We start from the raw sequence: 23408 nt of genomic DNA on the forward strand, positions 1-23408 counted from the left end.
TCCAGACGCCAGGCTGTGCACTGGGCCTCGCTCACACCAGACAACACAGTGCCAAATGTTACACACTGGGTCTTTAAACAATATTTTAATCTTCGTATTATGTGTAATGCTAATTTGAAACACAAATTCTTAGATGTTGGGAAACCAAAGCAGGAAACCTGGTGAGAGATCTGGTCGAATAATACATTAGTATATGTACGGTTGAGTACAGAACACTATTTTGTTCAAGAGGTTGTGACGTAAAGGAATACAAGTTCTGGACATAAAGCATTGACACTACCTAACATTTTCCGGTCCATGCAGCCGGAAAGCGCTGACATTTGGAACCTATTACACTGCAATTACAGTAGAGAAAAAGGGGTAAGTAGTCTGTTTGCAAAATAAGTTTATTTTAAACCCTTTAAGTCTGAAGGTCATGGAATTGAAATGCTGTGGTTCATGATTCTTGAATTGGGTATTTATGCTGGTTTGGATTCGTTCATGGACAGTACTGGTTTCCGAGAATATGCATACTTTAATAGTAGCATGTTACTCAATGTTACTAATGTGGACATTTTTTTTCTACTGTTGAGATGATTGTGAAACTGAAAACCATTCATCAGTGGTGTGCACTGATAGACAAGGTTGTGCTAGAGCATATGTCCTTTTCACCAAACTACTGATATCAAAAAGTATGACAGGGTCCTCTGATTAAGTTGCCTCTTTTGCAGAATGTCTAAATATGTTTTTCATTTTTGGTTTAATCAAATGTAGAATCTATTAAATAATAAACAATGTAATCAGACTTCTGCTGGGTCAAGTAAAAGGTGTTGATGTTTACAATGGATTGTTGATGTCTTTTTAAACAACTGCACCAGTTCTGAGGTCATGAGATCGAACCTTCCTGTGTGGAGTTTGCATGTTCTCCCTGTGCCTGCGTGTGTTTCTTCCGGGCACTCCAGTTTCCTCCCACATTCCATAAACATGCATGCCCGATCAATTGGCTGGTTTGAATGAGCGAGTGAGACGGGGAGAACATGCAAACTCCACACAGGAGGTTCGATCTCGTGACCTCAGAACTGTGCCGCACAAGTATTAACCACTGCTCCGCCGTGCTGCCCTAACAGGCACTCATTAGTTCAAAATTTAAAAACCTTAGTAATTTCCAGCTCAAAGTATATGTGCAGGTAATTACGGTCAGTTTCCTATGAAAGGAAGACATGTTTTAAAGAAGTGACAAGGCCAGAGCCTACGCATGACAAGAGGTTGATGGGGGGGAAGATTTATTGACTATTTTCTGGGAAGGTGTAAGGGGCACTGCTCATTCAATAGTGGCTTTACGCCAAGGGCAACAGAGAATGTTTATTTTTCAAAAGAGGCATATGAGCAGAAAGTGTATTTTTGTCTTGCTTCGTGCAAAGGTTCTAGCCGAACCTGAAATGTTTACTTGACCTAATCTTTTAATTGGCAAATGACTCGGTGCCTTGCTGGATTTTGCAGTTTAAACACATTTAATGTGTATATATTATTCTTCAGGAGAATTTCTACTTCAATCAAAGCAAATCCACCTTAAACATTGGCTGCATAGTTTTCTCTTGTGAAAACAAAGAATAATTGCTGTTGAAGTTTGAACACGTAACTGGATAGCTACCTATTTTGTGAACTAAAGGCATCCGTTTTAACTAACATTCTCCCTGAATTTGTACATTTACTGTGTCACAAGTGAAAGAGAACCTGAGGTAAGTGGCTTTGATAAGTGTGATTACCTGTTTTAATTCTTTCATCCCTATGTTATCATCTAGTCCAGGGTTGGGCAACTACAGTATTTAGACTGAGGGGTGGCATTGTGTTACAAACTCTGGCCAAGCGGTCAGTCCTCGAGACTTATCGAGTTGTTCTCATTTTTGAATTATTGTTATATGTGAATTTCCCTGCGGGGATGAATAAAGTATCTATCTGTCTCTGTCTATCTGTCTATCTGTCTGTCTATTTCTTAACATCTGTTTTTAATTCAATTAATTTGTTTTTAAACACTCACAAAAAAGTAAAATATTATATTATCTCCCTTTTTAAGCACTTACCGGTAATCTGATGTTTAATTTTTTTAGTATAACTGAAGTTGTAGGTTTTTTTTTTACTATTTTTGTATTTCCCCATTTGTGTTTTTTTAGAATTCGTTTTTGTAGTACTGTATTTTTATTTTTGTATTATCTTTCATTAGCAATTTTTGTACATGATAATAGAGACAATCCATAAATATAGAATCTTATAGTATGGTCATAGTTGCAGTTCTGTAGTATTTCTATATTCTATTTTCGTAGTACCCTATATTAGTTGTATCAGTGTACTTGCATTTTTGTAGTATTTTTTGAGTAGTATTTTGTAGTTTTTCGCAGTAGTATTTGTGTATCATTCTTTTGTATTTTTGTAGAATATTTGTGGTAATTCCGTATCTGTAGAGATTTTGTAGTAGTACTGTAGTTGTATTTTTGCAGTATTTCTGTTTTAAAGTTTCTGTAGTATTTTGTGGTACTTCTGTCATTATATTTCAGGAGTAGTATTTTTGTATTATAGTTTTACTTTAATGGTATTTTTGTAGAATTAGAGTAGAAGTATTTTTAAAGTCTTCCCAAATTTGTATTTCTTTAGTAGTAGTATTTTCGTAGTATTTCCATATTGGTATATTTTTTTTAATAATACTGTGGTTGTGTTGTTTTTTTTTAGTATTTCTGGTTCATTATTTCGGTAGTAGTATTTTTATAATATAGTATTACTGAAGTAGTATCATTTTAAGATATTTGTCGCATTTTTTCCTTTCCAGAAAGAAAGCCAAAGAATATACTATGTCCCCATTTTCAAGCACTACATTTTATATTTAGTTTTGTAGAAGTTCTGTTATATTTGTGTCATATTTTTGTCGTAGTATTTTTGTCATAGAAACACAAAGTGACAATTGGGACAATGTTTTCACCTCAAAAAACATTTGTTATTATTATTCTTACTTTATATACTATTCTCTATTTTGTCGTTATCTTTTTAACGATTTTGATTTGGCAGGCGGGATTAAAAAGCCTGACTGGCTTTAGTTAGCCCACTATTCTAATAAATTATAATTATTTGTGCTGAAAGTGTGCTGAAAGTAAGACAGTACCACAGTGTCCTTGGGCAAGACACTGAATCACTAATGTCTATTGCCTTGCATGGCTGACGCTGCTATCGGTGTGTGTGTGAGTGTGTGTGTGTGAATTGGTAAGTGTGAAGTACATTGTCAAGCGCTTTGGGAGGTCTCCAGTGACTTGAAAAGCGCTATATAAATGCAGACCATTTACATTTACAAGAAGTGCAGTAAGAAACACGACTTTAAAAATGAAGTAAATTCAACCTGGGTAGGAGCGCGGGTCAGTTAAAATGGTGATGGTCGGACTAACACCCAATACTAACATGTTTGAAGGTGTAAAATGATTGCTTTGGGTTGTACTCACCAACCCACCGCTGTGTGGCAAGTAATTATTTTGGTGGTCTACAGCGCCATGCTGCCAACTACGGATGTACACCTCCCTGAGGGGTCTCTATGTGCTGCTGCCCCACTTAGTCTCGGTAAAAGGATCAAGAGACAGCCAGTACCTCCAAATTTGATTTACTGGGAGGGCTGACTGCGTTTTGTATTTTGTTCTCATCTACTACACTCAATTTGGGAGATTACATCTTTATAAAGTTAAACGCAATTCAGATGAAACAAGCTAGAACAGTAGAATTCATATTCATGAGACAACCTTTCAGTTCTCTTTGCATATTTATAGTTGCTGTTTAAAACAGGGGTCTCCAACCCTTTTCAATCTGATAGCTACTTTTTGTTACTAATTACCCCAAAGGGCACCCAGTTTTATATAACAGCTTATGTCATAACTATCTTGCTATTATGTTATTACCAGGTTAAATATTGGAAGAATAGTTATTAAATTCCAGTCAACCACAAAAAAACAATAATTTTACCAGAAAATCACAATGACCCAGCACTGGTGAGCTGTTTTTAAATCATGTCCGCAGGCACCTTAGCTCTTCTTATGAGGCACCATGGTGCCCGTGGTCACCACTTTGGAACCCCCTGGTTTAGAAATGTTTTTTTTAACTATGTTGTCTAGACTGAAACACAAGCTTATGTTGGGCAAAAGTTTAGCAATCATTATCAGTAAAATAAATGATAAAAAAAAGACTGAATTGTATTTATATGTCCACATTCTTTGATCGAAAATGTTTTTATTGAAAGAGTAACCAATTTATACACACACATACAACAGTATATAATGGTTCTAACAGGTTGTTTTCTGCCTCCAAAATAAACTCACTGATTACAAATCTTAGACACAGCTTGGATTGTTTTGTTTGTTTACAAATTAATAAATTCAGTTTGATGTAAAGTTGGTTTGTTGGTTCTCAGTAGGTGGTTATTGATGGTTCTTTAAGTTTTTTTTCTTTGTATATTTATTGCAGTACAGGGATTTGTTGGCGATTTATTTTAACAGTTTGGGAATCTACTTTATAATAATACTGTGCTGCCTAGATTTACTTTTGTTTTCGCGTTGTTACATTTTCGTAAGCAATGATTTTACTTTAAGAGTGAAATATGTTAATATGTTTATCACTCTTATGTTTCGGTGCTATTCCCTTTGTGGCAACATAAGCCGGGGAAGGCAGACTGTATGACTACTTAGCACCTCTTCATCAAAATTTAAAGGTCTTTGTTTAAAATCCAATTCTTTCTGTATACATTTAACATATTTCCTCTATACCAGGGGTCGGGAACCTATGGCTCGCGAGCCATATATGGCTCTTTCCATGAATACCTGTGGCTCAGAGACAAATTTGATTGCATGCAAATTTTCTCCATCTCGTCCAAAAGATAAGCTTCAAATAATCCTGTTCAAATACACGCAGAGTCATACCAAAGTTAACAATGAAGCAGTACTTCGCAGTATATATAGGGCACATTTTTACTACAACTTACAGTCAAGGTGTCACAAAAAAAAAAAAAAACTCGTTCTGGCTGTACAACGCTAAATAATCCGTTATATAAAACATCACTATATTATCTGTCTTCAGTGTTCAGATACCTTATGATGAATCCACAGAACAAACTGTAAATACGCCAAAACACCGGAAGAGAACTTAAAGTTTTTTGATTGGGTGAGTGGGAGGGATGGGTGGAGCTATGCAAAAAGTGCAAGCACTCCCTCCCATCTCTCGCCCTGCACCGTCTGTGCCATAAATAAGCACATCAGGCTCCTTGTTTGCAGAATGTTGTGACGTTTTTACAAAATAACTGCTTGCATCTGGTTTTGAAACCAATATGAATGAAAAAAAGGGTCAAAATGAGTTTGACCGATCTTAAGTAATTGCAAGAAAGAGACAGGTTTAAAGTGGTATGATTGTTGATTTTGGGACACGGGCTCTGGCATTATTCTCTTTTCATAATTCCTATCAAATCATCAAAAAAAAATGTGCTGGGTTTAGCAATTTAGTACATTTGTCTCATAATATATGGTGTGGCTCTTTCCCAAAATAAAATTGATATATTTTGCTTTTATGGCTCTTTGAGTCAAAAAGGTTCCCGACCCCTGCTCTATACTGTTACTTATTATTCTCCAAAACGGTTTGTTTAGATAATAATAACTAATTATTTTGTTTGTGAAACGCCTATATTCAAAAGCTTAATAGGATTTATCAATCCAACCTTCCCTGACAAAAGTGTATGTCACACAATCTTTATTTTAGTGAGGATTGTTGTAGATCATTGCTTTTATTACCCGCTTGTTTTCCTTCTTTAATTGGGTATTTATGCTGGTTTGGATTCGGTTTTCCTGCTTTTACTTAATTTCTCCACATTCTCTCCTTTCCAGTTATTTGTTCCACACACACTTCCCCTTGGCTTCCTTTCCCAAATAGGCCGTTAAAAATGGCTAGCATTTTGCGCTAATTGTGTCCCGTCAGAATGTGAAAGTTATTGTGGCAATGTCGCCACAAGAATGATTTATGGATCTGCATTGTGTGTGTACATGTGACACCCTTGAAAATGAACTTGCTCTTGTTTTAACTAATAATTAGAGTGAAAGAAAAAAATTAAACACATGCCAACTTGGTACTTGAAGAGTAGACTTTTACAGTTCACTTCAAATAATGTACTTTAAAAGAGTATTGAAAAACAACATCGATCCATCCACTAAGTTTATTTTATTATATGATGCTGTTGCCTAATGTCTATTTCCTTATTTGATCTTCAATATCTTGACATTTTTGTTTTTATACTTGACGTCTATTTGACACAGCTGGTGAAAAGCTGTTTGATGTGGGGGATCAAACCAGGGGTGGGTAGTAATGGATTACATTTACTCCGTTACATTTACTTGAGTAAGTTTTGGGAAATTTTGGATTTCTTGGTAAACTTTTAATCCCTATACTTTTACTTGAGTAAATTGGTGAAGAAAAAACTGTACTTTTACTCCGCTACATTAGGCAACATTGAAGTCGTTACTTTGTTACTTGATAAATCCCCTCCACGTAAGTACGCGTCTGTCTGTCTATCTCTGCTAAGGCGCATTTATTTTGACGCAGAATTCCGGCAGGCTCTAGCATGTTTAACCGATCAAGCGTAGCAGCCTCGTCACGTGAGCACATTCAACTTCAGGGGCGAAAAATTTGTTTACAGATGAAACGTATTGAAAATGGTGCTTAGCAATACCAACTATAAAAAGACCGTAAAGGAGGAGCCCCCCTGGCTGCACATCAAAAGCATGTTCCCCTTAAAAAGGCTGCAAAACACTAGCTACAATATGCAATGTCTCCTTTGTTTGCCTAAACAAACGGAGATTTCTGCATTCAAGAATTCAGCATCGAACTTGAGGAAACATGTAGCAGTCGGTTACCTGAATTCTAATTTCGACTTTACTTTGGTTTTAATTGGTATTCATTACTTGCTTGTTTTGTTGTTTTTTTATTGTTGTTTGATATTCTGTGTACAGCGAACTTGGGTGTCTCGAAAGCTGCCTTGAAGTAAAATGTTTTATTATTAATATTGATTCAACCTTCCCGTTTTAAAAATTATTTTTACATTAAGTAGATGTATAGGTAGGCTTTTTTTTACTGTGCACAGTGCATATAATTTAGGTGTTATATACATATATATATATATATATACATATATATATATATATATATATATATATATATATATATATATTAGTTCTGAGGTCGTGGGAACCTTGCGTGGGTTCAAATCCAGCTACCGACCTTACTGTGCGGAGTTTGTATGTTCTCCCTGGCTTGCGTGGGTTCCTTCCGGGCTCTCCGGTTTCCTCCCACATTCCAAAGACATGCATTTCAGGTGAATTGGCCGGTCCAAATTGTCCCTAGGTCTGACTAAGCGAGTGAGTTGTCTGTCCACGTGTGCCCTGCGATTGCTGGCAACCAGTTCAGGGTGTCCCCTGCCCACTGCCCGGAGATGGCTGGGATGGGCTCCAGCCCCCCTGCGACCCTAATAAGGATAAGCGGGACAGCTAATGAGATGAGATATATATATATATATATATATATATATATAATTTGTTGTTGTTCTTAATTTATTTAATAGATTCGTACTATTTTTATTTTATTGTTCATTAAAGCACTTGAATTTATGTTGATTATTTTAATCTACTTTTAAATTAAATGTATTTTTCTGTTGATTCGATAGACTTTGATTATTTGATGATTTGATTGCTTGTTTAAAAAAATCAATAAATATAATAGTCCTACAGTTGCTCAGTACTTGAGTAATTTTTTTACAAAGTACTTTTTTACTTTTACTCAAGTAAGTATTTGGACGAGTACTTTTATTTCTACTTGGGAAATATTATTCTGAAGTTACAGTACTTTTACTTGAGTAAAACTGTTGGCTACTCTACCCACCTCTCGAGCAATCTCCTGGAGAGAGACGGTACTTGCCCAAGACACACTATAGGAAGTGGTGCCCCGACGACCCTGGTGTTTAAGGGATCCGTTACCCGAGGACCGTGAATTTGTAGACATAATTTTTAAGAGCCTTTAAATAATTTAATTTGAATACTTGTTATTTGTTTGTCTATTTATCTTAGCAAGATAATTTCTCTTGACATCATTGCTCTTGCTTTTTCATGTCTACGTGTTTGGGGTGTGTGCGTGTGTGCCTGTATTTGTGCTCCTCAGTATAAATCTTCATAAAACATTGGCCATTTCGACTCCCAGCTGACTCAAGTAGTCAGGAAACCAGCATAGGTGAGGGCCAGAAACTAACCAACCAAAATTCATTAATATACAAATAAATAAATTACCAAAAAAATAATGGTAAGTTTATAATCCTATTTTCATAATTTACTTTGCCCCCACTTACATTTTTAGTCATCTCTCTAGGATTTTTAAGTTCCCACCCTGGCTTGGATTCAATAAAAAAATAATAAATCATGAACAAAAAATGTATTGAATCATTTTTTATTTTCCTATTGGACAATGGAGGCCAGGTGGGATGTCAAGGTGTTTTTTATTTCTTTACTATTTTGTATAACGTGTATAGCGTCATAGTTCTGTAACGTTGAGTGAGTAAAAAAAAAAAACAACCTTTTCAGTCCATTACTTTTTAAAAATGTTCTTACATAACCCTATCTGTGAAGTATTCACCATCAGTTCCCATTATTGTAGGTCTGACACCCATTCAGCTGAACAGGCCAAACTAAAGAACTGTTTTTTTTTAATCCATTCAAAATGTATTTCTGATTTAGAGTGTCTATTCAACACATGGAGAATGACCTATCTTACTTCGAATGAACAAATGCAACCTGGATCTTATTCGAATGGCAACCTGTCTGCTTGTTTCTAAAGCAGTGGTGAGTATTTGTGTTTTAGAACTTGGGATGATAACATTTAATTAAATTGGAAAACAACTGAAAATATTGAATTATTAAGGGTTTATTACCTAGCAAATGATTTAACATTTGAATAATACCCCCAAATAAATGTAATCTTCTATCTCCTGTTTTAGTTTATTCATTTATTAATTAGACTGAGTTGGCCCAAAGCTGGGATTTAACATTTGCATAACAAACTGCATTTCCTGAAAGATAAAGAAGGAATTTTAGACGTGAAGAAAAAGGGGTCCATATTTCTAAACAGCGAAGCTACACTGATGCGTAAAAGAAAATGCTTTGTCATGTTTTGTTCTAGTTCAACTATTCCATGCAATGTTTTATTAGTATCAGTCTTTTTTGCCACGTCGCTAGTATTTTTTGCAACCTGTTAATTTTAAAAGCCATAATTCTGTAGCGAATATGGGTGGTAAATAAACTATTCTAACAAACGATTTATGGACCAATTACCCTAAATTCCGGACTATAGAGCGCACCTGATTATAAGCTGCACCCAACACATTTTGAGAGGAAAACCGATTTTGTACATACACAAGCCGCACCAGTATATAAGCCGCATGCGCCCACATTTAAACATGTAACACAAACACAAAATTAACCCAAACCCGACTTCAAGTCCCGCGATTGAAACTAAATCTCCTTCATCAAAGTCCACAGTCCAAAAATCACAGCCGGCAAAATGAAAGGAAAATGATACTGGTACTTAAGGTTTGATGCAGGACTGCAGAGTCCAGGTCCCGTTGAAAGTAATCCAAGGAAAAAATTGTATATTTCCAAAGGTAAGGGTGGGAAAAATATATCTGATAAACACATTTACTCACGCAACTCCTTTTTTCTTTAACCAACTTTTTACCCCCTCTTCTTTCCTTGTCTGTCCCTCACCTTTAGCGGTCCCCACTTAAACTCGGCACCCCACGTTTATTCCGGCCCTCATTTTTCGTTCACCCGTTTAAAACATCAGAATAAGTGTCTACAATAAATACATTACAAAAATATACAGTTGCAAATACATATTATACACGGGTTACACAAATTTACAAAGAAAGACGGTACACCGAGAGAGTTTTCAAAGCTTTAATAATAATATAGCTTTGACAGGGCAGTTAATGGTAGCAACACTCGAGCGCCGCTAGCGGCCGTTAGAAAAATTACATAAATTGGCCGCATCACTGAATAAGCGCAGGGTTGAAAGTTAGGGGAAAAAGTAGCGGCCTATAGTCCGGAATTTACGGTAAATTAAAGAGCCGAGTTTATTCTTTTCAAAACTCGTTTTGCCTTTATGGAGGACCACATATGTCACTATGTCAGGAAAACGGATGAAAAACCTTGTCTAATTAGTCTGAAAGGTGACTACACACACTTGAGGTGATTTTTTTTTTTCCATTTTAGATAGTTCAATATACTTTAATAAAGACACACACACTCTTAAATATATAGACATTTCTTTTACAAATCATCTACTAAAGAAGCTTGAATATAACACAAATATAATAAAGACAACTAGAAGTTGAGAACTTAAACTGGCATCATTTGGATAGACAACAACATTGGCTTGATTATTATGTCATTGCATTTTGATAAACGTTACATCGATACCGATACCTAGCAACAATGAGATGTTCTGCGCTGATGAAGCTCACGGCCCAGTCTTTATGTACTCGGCTGTAGAGTGGTGAGGAATCCGGGTCGGCTCGAGACCCAGTTGAGAAGAAGACCTCAGGATGCAGAGTTTTAAAGCAGAGGTTGACTGCTGGTGGGTTGAGGCTATTCTGATGTTCCTGGCTTTGTCGCACCGGTTTAGCCACTAGCTAGATCAAGCTTGGCTGCTGACTTGGCAAGGTTCTCTGGCTGCTTGTTGAGCTCAGACTTGGTCAGGACCGGCCGTGGTTTTGGTCCAGTTCTTCTTGTTAGGATATGCCTTGTTGCCTTTTTTGCTGGCCAGATTCAGACTGCCCTTGCAAGCTGAGACGTGTACCAGCTCTCCTGGGAGGGGCTGATCCCCTGTGGTGGAGTTGCCACGGCAACCTTTGAAGCATAAATGCAAGGTAACGCCCCCATCCCCAACCTCATATTCCACCAGTATCAGTCAGATAACATATCTATGTCATTGACTTAAAACACAGTATTCACTTCACATGTCTTGCCATTGTTTGATCATTATCTGACATTGCGAGACATAATTCTGACCAAACCTTCAATACTCTTCACTTAATTGAAAAAATAAAAAACTTTAACAAGCACAGTTTACCAGTTTGAATATTACATTTCTTGTATAGGTCAGACATGATTTGCAAATCATATATATATTCCATCAGAAATGTGTATTACCAACTTACTTTTCTTAAATGGCTCCTTGAACCTATATCTGCATTTTATCAGCCTTTTCCCCATTTCCTGAATTATCCTGGGGCCAGAATACAAATTAGCAAGCCCAGACAAAAGAATGTTGCCTGTCATGGAGAAAGGGCAAGGACTCACTTCTGCTAAAAGGGGATGTGAGGTGCAGAAGTGAGAGAATCAAATGAAGCCTTTCACCAAAATTATCCAAATGGTTTGTTTGAGTGCTTTGGCCTCACCTCGCCTTACCATGCCCATCTCTCTCCATTTTCCATGTCACTGCTTGTATGCTCTACTCTAACTTTACATTCGGCAAATTGAAAGGCAATCCAAAAAGCCAAGGTTGGGATTCGAATGGCTGTTCACAAAATAAGAAATCTATATTTTGAATGTCAGGTTAAGAGTCAAGATATATAGAATACAAAGTAATATATTTCCTACAGCTTTAGGGCAAATGCAAAACAAACCTACTGTAACAGCTTACAGCAGTTTATAATAGGTATAAGTAAATGGATCAATACTATAGTGGATATTTAGAATTTGAATGTAGTTATGCAGCCTGAAAGTAAATTTCAAAAGATTAGTGTTTCTACCTTCCAACTAAGACTAGGTTAATCACTCAGTTTCTTTTTGTGTTTAAAAACACTTCAATAATTCAAAATAAAAACTTTTGAGTTGAATCATAGGTAAAAACATATTTACTTTCACCTTACTTTGCAGACCTTTGCAAAACATTCTATTTCCTTGCTATTTGCTAATGTCAGCCACTTGGCTCAAGCCGATAGCTCGCTGTTAGCATTTGTTGTTATTGTTATCTCCTCCATATAAATCCAACTTCAAGATTCACTTACCTAATGTAAGCAAACATCACTGAGTTCTGTGATTCAGTGTTCCACCGCTTAATAAATAATAAGTATTTTTAGTAAGTTTGCAATTTTTGAAAATAAATAGCCTTTTGGACTTCAGTAGTTCCACTTTTCGAGCGCACCCGCTTCAGGCTTCATTCTACAATACAGTGACCACTTGTGGTGGATTATTGAACTTGGTCACTCTAAGCACCTAACCCAAGGGTTGGGAACCTTTTTTTTTCACACAAAGCGCCGTCAAAGCAAAAAATAAATAAATAAATTATTTACAGTGGAACCTCGGTTCTCGACCATAATCCGTTCCAGAACCCTGTTCGAAAACCGATTTGTTCAATCGCCGAAATCGTTTTTCCCATTAAAAGTAATGTAAAATCGTTTTAATCAGTTCCAACACCCTGAATGTTTACCATGAGCGTAAACATAAGGCTAACCCAGGCTAATCCGTACGAAAGATTACGCTAACATGAACGTGTAAAAATAAAAAAATCAGGTCATTTAGCACCCGGGTCTCCACAAAAAGTGGCTAGCGCTTCATTGGAAAGGGAGCTCCGTTCCAACACCCTGAATGTTTTACGTAAACAAAGCTAACCCAGGCTAATCGTACGTTCGCGTTATCGTAATCTTCCGTACGAAAGATTACGCTAACATGAACGTGTAAAAATAAAAAAAAAGGATTATGAATAAGATTTCTTACCTTTGTGGTGGACGCTGGGGAGAGAAAAATCATCAAAAGTTTTTCAACCTCTTCCAAAACTTGCGGCAGTTGCTTGCTAATAGCGCTAACTTCCTTAGCCGCATCACTCGATTTCACAGCCTCCTTATTCTTTACTATCGTACTGATAGTAGATTTAGCCATGCTGTATTCACTAGCAAGATCGGAAATTCGTTAACACCTTTCATATAAAGCTATTATGTCTTTCTTAAAGGCAATAGTTGTACGAACAACTTGTCTTTTTTCACCTGTCCTGCTTGCACCGACCTTCTTCGGAGGTATAATTGGGGGCTAAAACACCCGTACGCCGCTCAGCATCGCACCATAGCGTACCGGCGTTCGAACCCCGATTTTTTGACCGAACAGTGAAGCAAGAATTTCTCGAAATTTTTGGTCGAACACCGATTTGTCCAAACTGAGAGGCGTTAGAAAACCGAGGTTCCACTGTACATATATATATGTGTGTGTGTGTGTAATTTATTTATTTATTAGGGCTGCGTTAACAATTTACGTTATAATTTTCAGTTTAACACGTGAAAATGTATTAACATAACGATTAAATCTCCGCCCTGAGCACACCCCCGGGTGCTTTTCCAACAAACGAAGAAGAATCACTTTCATTTACGGAGGCTAATGTGGCGTAGCATGCTAGTGATGGAAAAGAGAAACACGTTAAGGCGGACCGTTTCGCTTTAAAACATTGCCCGATGGGAATATTGACAAGGCGAAAGTGATATGTATGCCTTGCAAAGCTGAATTTAATTCCCATCGGATCACTTCTTCCCTGATGTATCTCTTGAAAGCTAAGCACCCTGGTGCGGCGTTACAGTCAGACAGTGGACCTCGTCAAACAACTTTAGATCAGTTCGGTGCAAGAGATGAGTGTTTTACCATGTTTACATAAGGAACTTGAATATTTTGTTTATGGAAGATTTATCTTAGACTCCTGTGTTGATTATTCTCTGTATGCTTTTCCTGTGAGGTCGTAGGAGGAAAAAGGATTTTCTTCTCACTGTACCATTTATGACGACTGGGTCTGTGCTTGCCCCCCTGAAGTCAAGTATGACTTTGGATTTTGTCTGATTGAGTCCTTAGCGTCTCCACTTGCTTCCTTATGCTGCCCCACCCTCATATATATATATATATATATATATATCTATATATATATATATATATATATATATATATATACTGATATTTACATTAGAAATACACATGGAAGCAACAACCATCAATTTGGATCGAGAAACTGTTTTCATATATGAAATTTTCCGTCATACTTTTGAATGCTGCTCATTTTCTACATATTTGAAAGTGCTGTAGTTTCTCGGTTGTACCAGCAGATGGGGAAAGTAATTGTCTTCGAAGGTTAATACTCCCTACACTGAGCTTTCCGCTGTGGAAAATGAAGCACTTTTCTGTCTATGAAGGGGGTGTATGTGTGTGCAGAGTGCAACCTTGGCGTTCAACACCTTTTAATTTCCTCCAAAGAGGCACATACTCATTGTAAATATTTTCCCATGCATGACATAAACTCAATGGTAAGACATAAAATATGATTTGTATACATTTATCAAGTAAATCACTTTAGCCGATTGACATTTTTCTTTAAACTACCAAATTTCAGGATACGTTTGACTCTTTTGAAAGTAGATGTGTGTGTGTCTATGTTGACATTTTTGAATAAAATTATATGCCTCCACCCCTCACCATGTCACTTTGCCTTGGCCCAGGTGTGTCAAACGTACGGCCCACAGGCTGGATCAGGCCCGCCAAGGGTTTTAACCCAGTCCGTGTAGCAACAGTGAGAGAAGCACAAGGTAAAAATGAGCCGCAGTCTTAAATATGTTCACATGACGTCTCCAAAGCTAGGCGCCACTCACAAAACCACTGGAGCTTGATTTTTGTCTGTCCTTTTTTCTTTCTGTCTTTCTGTCTCTTTCATTTTCTCCTTTGTTCTGTCTTTTGCTTTCCTCCCTCTTTGTCCCTTTCTATCTCCTCTCTTTTCTTTCTTTATTTTTCTATTCTTCTCTATCTCTCTTTTTTATTCTCTCAAAATGTTGTCTTTTTGTGTGTCCCTCTCTTTCTCCCTGTGTCTTTTTCTTTCTCCTTTTTACCTTTCTGTCTTTTCTTTCTGTTTTTTATCTTTCATTTGTTTTTTTCTTTCTGTCTCCCTCTCTCTCTTTCTCTCACTGTGTCTCTCTGTCTCTCTTTTTCTTTTTTTCTTTGTTTCTCAGTTTCTTTTTCTTACTTTTTCCTCCCCCATTTTCTCTTTCTCTTATTTTCTCGATTTTCTCCCTCTTATTCTCTATTTTTTTCTCTCTCTTTCTTCCTTTATTTATTTTTTTTCCTCTCTTCTTTTTTTCTTTGATTTCGATCTCTTTATTTTTCTGTTTTTTTTCTCACTTTTTCTTGTTATTTTTCGCTCTTGCTTTCTTTCTTGTTTTCTTTCTTGCTTTATTTCTTTCTTTTTATCGTTCTCTTTTTCTTTTTTGCTTTCTTTCTTTCTTTTTTTTTTCTCTCTCTTTCTCTCTCTCTCTTTAATGTATGATTCTGGCCCCAGTAAGATTTTTTTTTTCCTTCATGTGGCTCCCAAGCAAAAATGAATTTGAGACCCCTACCTTGGCTTCTCTGTCATAGGCGGGAAATGATTTCCTTCACTGCCTGTTGTCCTCCTTGCAACCCCCCCAAGACCCCTCTCCCTTCCCGCCCCTCCACAAGCAGTGTAAACAGAGTGTTCCAGAGGAATGTTGGACTCTGTGACCTCCTTTGCAGTTCACTCGGTTCATTCTGGCCGTGCTTTGCTCTGCCATCAGCAGTAAGCGAATGGCGCCACCCCCCTCCTCACGCGCATCCCCCTTCCCAGCCCCTTCATCCACTCTCCCGCTCTCCTTCCTCTTACGCCACCTTCTCAGACTTTTTTTTCTAATCTAACCTCCTTCTTGTCTTGTCTCAGTTGATCGATGTGAGCAAAATGTGGGTGACGCATGTAGCTTAAATCTGCAAAATCAGCTCATGGCTGCAAATGGACCTATCAAGATTCAACATAGTTTTTACTGCCATTAATATAAAAATGACATAAATGTTTTCTTTACAACCTGTAAAATGTCGATGAAAGAAGTTTAAAAACTAAGATACAATAAAGATTCAATCAAGTATGTCTATACCTTAAGGAAAAGACTAAACATTTGGTTTTATATGTACATCAAAGTGTGGCTGAGTGTAAAAAGTGCATTCTGCTCTCAATTGAATTACGTGTGAGAGCGATACTGAGAATTTTGATATTGATCCAATCCAAGTAACCACAGGGTAGTATTGTTTGATACTGATACGATTCTTTTTGCTTGGAAATGCCATAATCATTGAATAATCGAACCCCTTCTCCCCATCAGTTGGTTTAGAATTTCAATAAACACTGCACAAAATTTTAAGCTGTAAAAATGTTGCTATTTTTATAAATTAACAACATATATTAAAAGTGTAAAGAAATAGAAATATTTGTTTTGCAACTGTTTCAGAACAAAAGCCAAGAGTCAAACCAAAAGGCAGGAATGTAAACAAAATATGATTACTGTATAACAATGTCACGGATCTTTTAACCGCCAGGGTTGTAGGGAAACCACTTGCTGTGGTGTGTCTTGAGCAGTAAGTAAGGATTGGCTGTGCCTATCCCTTTCCAGGCGTTTTTGTTTTTGTTTTTTAAATCACATTGAACAATACACATTGCATCAGTTGTGGCTTTCATATTTGTGTTGAAAAATTAACTTTGTGACCAATACTCCAACTCAATACAACATTTTATTTATATCTGTACATTCAAGGAAACTGTGCGGGTCAGATGTATCGACATTTCGTTCTGTATACATGTGTACTAGAATGACAATAAAGTAGATCTGAATCTGAATCTGAATAGGGTCATAGGGACACCATTTCCTGTGGTGTGTCGTGGCTAAGTGCAGCCTGGTGGCGCCAATCCCTCTCCAGGCACATGTCATTGATTCCTGCACTTTATTTAAGGTAAACTATTGTAAAAATTATCATTAATATGGGCGGCTCGGTGGATGAGTGGTAAACGCATCGGCTTGCAGGGGTTTCCTCTGGGCACTCTGGTTTCCTCCCACAATTCCCAAAAAATATTGCATGTCAGGTTATTTGGCCGGTCCAAATTGTCCCTGGGTGTGAATGAGCAAGTGAGTTGTCTGTCTCTATGTGCCCTGTGACTGGCTGGCAACCAGTTCAGGGTGTCCCCTGCCCACTGCCTTAAGAGGGCTGGGATGGGCTCCAGCGCCCACTGCGAACCTACTGAAGTTAGGCGGTGCAAAAATAGATGTATGGATTATTAATTATTGTAGAAAAGTCTCCATATCCAATCTTTTAGGTCGCACTAATGGAAAAATAAATAAATAATTACAACAAGGCAACGACAGTACCTTCCATTGTGTAATATTTTTAAAATAAAACAAAGTATCGATTGTCTCTATTTGGCTCTGTTGCCATAGTAACAGCAGATTGATAGTTTTTTTTCTCCATGTGTTTGTCAATTTGTGGTGTTGCCACAAAGCAGACCACTTTACCACACAAATTACGACTTGCACGAACCTTTTCTGTAGTTGAAAAAAAATCCACAACACACAGCGCTTCCTATTTGCTTCTGTCATTTGTAGCTTCTGGTTGGATATGGCGCATAGATATGGCCTGCTCTTCTGTCTGGCAGGTAAGATGCAGCAACAAGCCAGGTAGGGAGAGGTGTTTAAAGTGTGCCTGACAGTCAAAAGCTCTGAATTAAAAAGAGGCTGAAGGGAGTCACTACCTACATAGACAAGTGGCGCTTTGAGGATATGGTGGCAGCACTAAGTATTGATCCAGGAGCAATAGTATCCTTTCGATCCAAATATTTGTTCAGTATCGATAATATCGATATTTGGATTGAGCTTCAGACCTCTAACTCTGAGACCAATACCTTAAATAACACCAGCTACTCCACTTAAAGTGTTCTGCAGTTCTTAGAAACAGAATACATTCTTTGGTTGTGCTCTTAGAGCTGACCAAGAGCTACAGTAAAAGTGCAGCCAGCTGATCTGTGGTCCAATTACAAAGGCGTCTAGATGACCGAGGCGGGATCATTCCTCTATTGGTCAGTGTTCCTCGATTGTGCATTGGTTCACTGGGTTCGCCGTCCGACTGACATTATAAATAAATAAAGGCAGCCATTGCAGGTTGTGTTTAGATTAAGAAAAAGGTGATGTGTTTGCAAATCTGTTGCACACACTGGTGTACTCGAGGCTTGATGTGGACTGCTGCATTGCAGATCAGCAGATCAGCAGATTAGTTTTATAGCCAGGCAGCAGGTCAGCCTGCCTGTCAAGTGGAACATCAGGTTCCATTTTGGTGATTAATGAGAATTAACTTATTCACTCAAATTAACTTTTTGTTGACCTGCGTGTACATTTTCACATTTACAGTATGTATATGTAAGGTAAAGGTGGGCTGCGTCGTTTGAGGTGTCCTTGAAAATGTTGAAAGTTGCTTTTTTTTTCTCTATTAATTATGGGTTAACTAACTTCAAAGAGCTTTTATTATTTTTTCCCATCGCTACTCTTTTATCTTATTTTTACATTCGGTGTTTCAGCCACGGAGCGCATTGTGCTGGAGGAAAGGGGGAAATGGGGGGTAGAAGAGCGATTTCTCGCACGTGCTTGCAGGTTTCTTTTATTCTAGGATGAAAATGGTGAAGGTAGGAAAAGGGCAGTTTCAAATACGGCCACAAATCCAACCCAAACCCCCAAATAGGATTTATACGAGCGCTTCTAAGAATTTCACATACTTGCACGCGAAACAAAAGAAGATTGACAGAGGCTGCAATTAAGATGCTGTCAGCAAGTCAAATATTTTGAAGTTAAGAACATCACCTTTAAGTAAGCTTTGTGTGAATCTGATGCATTTTTTTCTTCTTATATGAAATGAAATGATCTGCATTTATATAGCGCTTTTCAAGTGAATGAAGACTTCCCAAAGCGCTTTACAATGTGCTTCACATTTACCAACAGCGGCCGTGCAGCCATGTAAGGCGCCAACCTGCTTATTGGGGGCATTAGGGGTTCAGTGTCTTACCCAAGGACACTTCGACATGTAACACAGAGAAGCCAGGATTCGAACCTGCGGTCTCTTGATTCAGTTTAACGACGCTGGGCCCGGCAGGCTTTTTCAACCAGCCTGCCAAATGAAAATAACAGTGTCCCCAGCATTCAAATAGCTGGCTATAGTTTTCTTTACTTACTATTTTTATCTTCATCATGATCATTTTTATCAACATTAGGCATTGATGACAAGAAACTAGAATTAACAGCTAGCATGTGTGTCCACAATGAATGAATGAATGACAATTATAACATTAGTAGTTAAAATCTGTAACACTAGTATTAGCTGCTAAATTGTTGCAGGTAAAGCAAAGCTAGTCAAAAAAATTATACTATTTGCTATTCCGCAAAAGGTGTCTGTGTCTAATAGCAAAAATTAGTTTTTATAATTGGTGACACTAGAATTAGCTCTCAACATATGTCAAGTCATGTTTATTTTTAGGGCCCTTTATCACAAAGGGCTGTATAGAACACAACTACACAAATAACTATTAAAATACAACATTAGCTATATAAAATATTTATGTAAAAACAGAAATATTTTAAGCAAAATAAGGAATCCAAATGCCAAAGATGATTATATAAATTATATTAATATTTTAATGTAAAGTTCATACTCAGGTAGAAAACTAAGAGGGAGCTAGATAGCTAGCTAAAAGAGTAAAAGTAAATAGCCAGGCCCAAAACTATATGGTTAGCTAAAAAGGAGGCCAATATTTAGCTTGATAACTAGCAAAAAAAAAGATAAAATGTTTGCTCGATAGCACGTAAAAAAATGTAAAAAGCTAACACAACTAACATAGCTTATCTTCCACTCAAACCGAAAACAGGGCAGGAAATAGAATCAGGTTATCACCAATTTCTATAAAAGGTACATAAAGACTTAAATAGCTTCCAGAATTTTTTTACAACAAATAAATAAAAATGTCAATACAACCAACATGACTTAAATTAACTTAAAACAAAAAGTGCATCCAAATGGTTCAAATGTATGAATGAATGCTATCTGTATTGTAGCTTAAGTTTTTCAATGCGTGTTATAAAATACAAGGCTCAAAATAGGGACACAATTTATTACTTTGCTTCAATTCTGAGCTTTTCAAAATAAATTGGATTAAAGAGCTAAAAAAATATTTAAGTACTTGTAAATGTCAGACTGTTTGTCTATTCATAAATATATATTGCCACTGCTCCTGTAAAAAGACTTAATTTTTTGGTTAGGTTTAAAAAAAAAACAATCCTGATGGAAAATATTTTGAGTAATGGCAAAAAAGAGATAGGCCTACATTATATTTTTTCCTCATGTATTTTATTTGAGCCTGTATTGGTAGATACAAAACATTAAAGATGTATATATATATATATATATATATATATATATATATATATAATCATTTTTTTTTTCCCCAGCTTTTGCCAATTTCTCTAACCTAGTGCAACCCATCTCTCAAAAGCATTGCCCACTCCAGTTCTGAAACATAGGGTTAACTCAAGAGGAGGAATAGAGGTTCTGCTGCCCCCTGCTGGTAGCTTTGCCAGGTTTTATTTAAAGCGCACCATTCTGGTACATGTATACATTAAGGGCGGAGGTTTGGTCTTGGCATTGGTGGGGACATAGCACATTTCTTAAGTCACATAATATTGGTGGAGACAAAACAATGATTGCTCGGCATTGGTGATCACACGTCCCCTCCATCCATGCCTTGGTATGTTATGGTTGTGGATTCCTTAATCACTAAGGTGGTAGGGGCACCAGTTCCTGTGGTGTCTCTTGGGCAAGTTCAGTCTGGTGGCATCCATCCCTCTCCAGGCCAACATATGTTTCCACTCGGTCTCGAACCGGTACAAAGTTTATAAGATAGATATGCACACTAATATATATATCAGTGTTTCCCATGGGATTTTAGGAGACTGTGGTGGGAAGGTCTTTGACCCCTGGGGTTGGGTATGTGTGTACATTTTCAAGCCTGGTGTATATCTTTAGGGCATTTTGAGACCACTGAATGTAATATAAATTCCTGTATATGAACATAACAGGTTGGTATCATCCTTAAGAGCACACAAGGGCATATCAGGAATATTTCAAATTTAATCTTAAGTCAAAAAGCCATGACACAAACGAGACTGTGGCAAGTCACCACCAATTGTTCATTGGTGGGAAACACTGTATATACATATAAACACAGTACAAATCAACAAGCCTATAGCTGAGGTCAGTGTTTCTCAACATTTTTTTCAATGTGGCACCTCCTTTGACATACTGTACTTTTAAAGATGGGTAATTTTCAGGGGAAAACAAAACAAATCCAATAGAAAACCCATGCATTTGTTTTTCAGTCGCTTATCGTCACTAGGCTTGCGGGGGAGTTCTAGCCTAATTGTAAATAAAGTTTTGAAATGGTTGCATTTACATAAAAATTTGCATCCACAGGCCATTCTCACAGTACTGTCCTGTACTGGAAAATAGTTGTACAATACAAATTATAACTTGCAGCAATGTCCTAATATTTTTTGATATCCCGAAAAAAATCGTATCTACCGTTTTTCGACCGTCTCTATATTGTTTCAAATTGTGCAAATGCAATTGGCTTTCTGCTACTCAGTCTGTCTTTTTTGGAATGGTATAAAAGGTCAGTGAAAAGTTAACAGTAAATATTCATACTTAACATTGTATATTTGAAACACTTCTTTGTATTTAAAGTTGTGCCTTCAAGCACTTTTATTTCAACACTCAAGTAAATCAACAACAACACAAATCCAACTTTTTAAATTATCATATTGCTTGTATACCGCTACCTGTTTTGGGGATTTTTATTGTATTGACTTTTTGCACAGTGTTGCTGGAAGCTGGAAATGCCCTGCTGAAATAATGCACATATTTTTGCAAATCATTTGAATTTTGTTAGCAGAAGATAACGGACTAAAGAGAGACAACCTCGGGAAGAGCGAACGTGCCGCCGAGGGAAGAGGAATGAGGTAGTGATAGTGAGAGAGGGAAGCAGATGGCTGGAAATATAGCCTGCTAAATTATTCAGCTAGGCGGGAGTCTGGAGATACGTAGATGGATGGATATGAGCTGGCAGTGAATGCTGTGAGGAAAGTGGTTCCAAACACGGCGATTGCCTTTTGAGACGCACCAGTGTAATTGCATGAGTTCTTACGGTGGAATTAAACATCATGGGTTAAATAAACAGAAGCCTAGCTGATGTGTGCGCAAACCAAACAATGACCTCTGATAAAAGAAGCAAGCGTTTTGTGTCGTTTCATACAGAGATATCTCGCTACTTAGCTCTTCAGTTGATTTTGAATTAAATTGCCCTTATTGTAATTGATATCAACGTATTTTGCATTGTGTTTTGCAGCAGACAGCACACAGAAAGAAGAATTGGGAATGACTTGTGTTTGTGTGTGTGTGTTGGGTGTAGAGGTAAGATCTTGAGCCCGGCTCCGAACCCGACCTGACCCGGCCCGAATTTACACAGAATGCTCTTACTTTTACTCAAGTAATTATTGAGAGAAAGAAATTGCTTACCAAACGATTACGGTAGTTTAACTAAAAATCACAAAATCCAAAGAAACTTCCTCCTTGTGCGGCTTCCTCCTTCCACCCCCCTTACGTCAGACGTCATTTCTGCTTCTTGCCAATAGCTTATAAGCTTTACAAACGTTCTTTCTGCTTCTTAGCCAAATCTTTGCTTGTAATCTGTGGAATTTGATTTTCTTTTCAGTGACATTTGGTTCGGTTACACTTTCACATTTGGTTCGGTTTCACTGTATGTCGCCGAAATGCGCCAAACTGTTCATTTTGGCGCTGCCCTTGCAGTGCACACTTGATTTGAGGGACTTGGCTCCAAGTAAACCCCAAGCTATGTGGTTGAGCTGAAACGCACGGTCGGAGTAAAGTTTCGTGTTTACTTTGGCAGCAAATTAAAGCCTCGGGTTTATTTCGGGCCAGTTCATCCGTCGGGTTCCAGTTTTCATATTCACGACTCAGGTCGGGTCGGGCAGAATTATTAGGCCTGATATTACCTCTATTTGGGTGGGTGTGACTGTCTTAGTGTGCGACTGTGATAGGCTTTTAGTATGCTCTCCAACAGCAGGATGGGCTCTTATGTCAAGGTTTCCACCAGAACAAACTGCGACGCACTGCTGCAGCTAACAGTTTAGCGGCTGAACACCATGAACGATACGTTGATATCAAATTCAATTATAAATCTGTGAAGCTGTGAACCAGCGATAAAAGAAGCGCAGATCTACTATGGATTACTGTACCTGCTTTTAAGAAGCTGTGCAGTAATGCACCATGTGTCATGATTGCCGATTCAGAGCACCTGTGACTGCTTAATTGGCGCCAACAGCCCTGACAGCTGATTGGCTGATGTACTCTTTTTAAATCCCCGGCTTCCAAGAGGAAGCTGTCAGATCGTTATGCGAACTGTTGCCTCCA

The 23408-nt window shown here is 37.5% G+C and overlaps 1 long non-coding RNA gene across 1 annotated transcript in view; it reads right to left on the bottom strand.

Annotated features, from left to right (window-relative positions):
• LOC148358570 (uncharacterized) overlaps positions 1-15497 on the bottom strand; it is a 38523-nt gene extending 23026 nt beyond the window's left edge. Inside the window, exon 1 of the long non-coding RNA XR_015851601.1 lies at positions 15446-15497. This is a non-coding gene — a long non-coding RNA (uncharacterized LOC148358570). The remainder of the gene's footprint in view (positions 1-15445) is intronic.
• Positions 15498-23408: the final 7911 nt, after the last annotated feature.

The sequence above is a fragment of the Urocampus carinirostris genome, chromosome 10 (genome assembly GCF_059441175.1).
Source record: "Urocampus carinirostris isolate Australia breed hairy pipefish chromosome 10, RoL_Ucar_1.0, whole genome shotgun sequence".
Classification (NCBI taxonomy): Eukaryota; Metazoa; Chordata; class Actinopteri; order Syngnathiformes; family Syngnathidae; genus Urocampus; species Urocampus carinirostris.